This window comes from Nothobranchius furzeri, chromosome 7 (genome assembly GCF_043380555.1).
Source record: "Nothobranchius furzeri strain GRZ-AD chromosome 7, NfurGRZ-RIMD1, whole genome shotgun sequence".
Classification (NCBI taxonomy): domain Eukaryota; kingdom Metazoa; phylum Chordata; class Actinopteri; order Cyprinodontiformes; family Nothobranchiidae; genus Nothobranchius; species Nothobranchius furzeri.
This window is the reverse complement of record NC_091747.1, coordinates 32,032,407-32,035,495: the sequence shown is the minus strand read 5'-3', so window position 1 is coordinate 32,035,495 and position 3,089 is coordinate 32,032,407. Positions and strand designations below refer to the sequence as shown.

Sequence of the window (3,089 nt, the reverse complement as noted above, 5' to 3'; positions counted from 1 at the left end):
TGTTTTACCCAGGACATGAAAAAATCACAGACAGAAACGATGGTAAGTGAATAAAAATAATACTTATTAAGAACAATGCGAAACTGAACACGCTGCTCCGAACAGCAACAGGAGGGATCGAGATCTAGAATGGGAAAGCAAACTGGTGTTAGAATCACGAAACCCTGGAATCAGAGAACCAGAACTGTTTGTAGAACTATTCTTACTGGAGATGATCGGTCTTGGTGAGGCAGGGCTGGGGCTTCGGGGCCAGAAAAGCAGCAGAGAATGAGGATCCAGGACGGGATGAGGAAACAGGTTGCGAGGCAGACAGTGAGGCAGGATATGATGCAGGTCCAGAGGTTGGTAGTTAGGCAGGCTGGGAAGCGGACAGCACGACAGGCTGCAAGCAGTTATCACATGATGACGTGGTCACATGATGGTTGCTGATTCCGCATATTTCGGTTGTGTTGTTTCAGGAACTTCATCTGGTGGGTGATTGTTCCTAGTGGAGATTGAAAAAAAGAATAGTGCTGTAAAATGAAATCTTGAGACAGAAAATAAAGACATGTATACATGCTAAAAATAGAAATAGTCTAATGTGTTGGAGAAAATTCATCACTGCTAAATATGTGATGGGTTTATTTTAACAAAGGAAAATAAAAATAGTACTAGAATAAGTGAATTTGTGAATATCTAAATGGATACATTTTTATACATTGAAACCGTGATGGCACAACACTAAATAACACTTCAAGTGTCCATTGTCAAAACCACAAGTAAGTGTGATACTTTCATACACTTTTATATGAATAAAAAGTGTATTTCACATGCTGTATATACATTAAATGGTATGGTATGGTATATATGTATATCAGTCAAAATAAGTTTAGATGATTTTGAAGCAAAATTGATCTTGCATGAATGAAACGGACTTCTATGTGTAATTTGTTATGGTCAGCTCTGGTGTCCACCTGTCCATCTATCTGTGATTATCTGTCATTCCCATTGAGGCTATTTGTCCTGCAGTCCCTGTCTGTCTGTCCCCCAGTCCTTGTGTCCACACCTCAGTCCTTGGATACATCCTTCAGTTCCTGTAACTGTATGTCTGTGTCTGTTACTGTCAAGAATGATATTTGAACACATTCATGGTAACTGTAATAGGTGGGAATAACTTCTACATGTATGGTTTTGGGATCAATGTCTTTGATGTAAACATGATCAATTAGAGTATTATTTTTCGGATGTTGGACTTGTTACTATTTGAGTGTATCCTTGCAATTTCATGAAGCTGACAGCTGAATTAGAAACCAGTGCATCAACATTAATGTCACCCATGACTATTTTGGTTCCTGGAAATTCATTGAAATACTGCAGTACAGGTCTTGGATTGTCTTTGAATTTATGAAGGTTATAGGATGGTGGTTTGTACAACAGCATATAATGACGGTTTAAAGTTTGTGTACTAAAAAGCAAAGCTTTCAGGTTGTTGCAATTGAAAGCCATACTTTTACACAATGCTGTTTTTGTGATAGAAACCAACACCACCACCATTTTTGCTTCTGAAAGTAGAAAATAGTCCAGTTTCATCATATGAGTCAGATCTTGTTTTGTGGTGAAAAGTCCAACCTGGCAGTGAAATGCTTTCAGGGGGAGGTGTTTCTTTTAACTAAGTTTCTGTCAGACAAATTATATCGGCTGTGAGTAGTTTTTGGTTGCTCTTGACATCCTGTATGTGATTCTTGAGACCTTGCACATTATGAAGACAGACTTTAAAAGTGCAGTTTGGCATTGAAACTGGTGTGTCGATAAAGTTTGGCATTAATTTCAAGTTTTCCTCCACATCACTTCTTGCATAGATTGCTTTAGCTTTAAAATCTTGGATAGTGAGGTGTTCTAGTGATGTAACACGACTTAAAGCTACATATGCTTGTCCAGCAGAAAAAATCCTTTAAAAAGAGACTACTGCTTTCTGTAGTGTTAGGCCTTGGACTTTATGTATGGTGCAAGACCAAGCCAGCCGCAGTGGAAATTGACGTCTAACCCCCTTTTCAAGTTTATCTTCATCGGGACTAATTGGTGTAGCATTAGTCAGCTCGGTGTCTGAAGTTGGAAACTTGTGTCGTAGTTGTTGCCCTATACTTGGGTTATCAAAGTTAACATAAATGATGTGTGGGAAGCTATTGTTACTTAGAAATTGTATGTGGCAAACAGTACCACACACACCATTAACAAGTCTATCAGAAACATCAATGTTTTTAATGAGCATTACACGAACTTTAGGAGCAATACTTAGTAATTTATCTAAATAGTTTTTTTTTTTGGCCAAAATCAAGTGTTGAGGGTATTCTAGTGGTACGGCCAGTCTGAGGGTTTTTATGGAAGTCTTGGGCTTTGATTTGTACAATGTCTGTACATTGTTTATGCAACATGTTGAAGTTATGATTATCAACATCATTGTTTGTTGCAAAAAGATGCAGAATTTCAGTGTCTTCACCCATGCCTGTTACACATCGTTTGAGAAGTGCTTCGTCTTGTGGGTGAAGTGGTTGGTCTTTTTTGTGTTTTCTTAAATGGTTAAGTGTTACAGCAAAGTCTTTGTTTTTCTGTCGTACTATGTCTGTGAGTTCTACATGACTGAAAGGTTGGTATGGTATGGTAATGAAATATTATTGCCAATTGCAAAGCTATTATATATTGTTGTGGCATTGATATTTAATGCAGCCACTCCAGTCGGGGCAGTCAGTAAAACATGAATATCATCAGGATAATTAGATAATCTGGATAGTATTCTGGTTGTTTCATAGGACACCGCTTTTACCAAGTGGGACTTGCCTGTTCCCGCTCCACCTGAAATGAAAACATAAAAAAGGCTTGGATTGTTGTTGGGTAATTCCTATATTACCCCCAAGTTACCTCGGAAAAGTCAAAGCATACACCGAGGGATTAGATTCTTTAAATTATTGTAATCCTGCCAACAAACAACAACAATAACAACTTTGCAAAGGGTGAGAGAGAAATCAAAAACACACCGTAGATGGAGGTCAGTTTGCTCTCACACTAGGCAAAACCTTAGAGCTCTTTTTTATTTAGGAAGACACACCCAGAAG

At 38.2% G+C, this 3,089-nt stretch overlaps 1 pseudogene; it reads right to left on the bottom strand.

The window, feature by feature from the left end:
* Positions 1–1,503: 1,503 nt before the first annotated feature.
* Positions 1,504–2,614, bottom strand: LOC139070660 (ATP-dependent DNA helicase PIF1-like; annotated as a pseudogene).
* Positions 2,615–3,089: the final 475 nt, after the last annotated feature.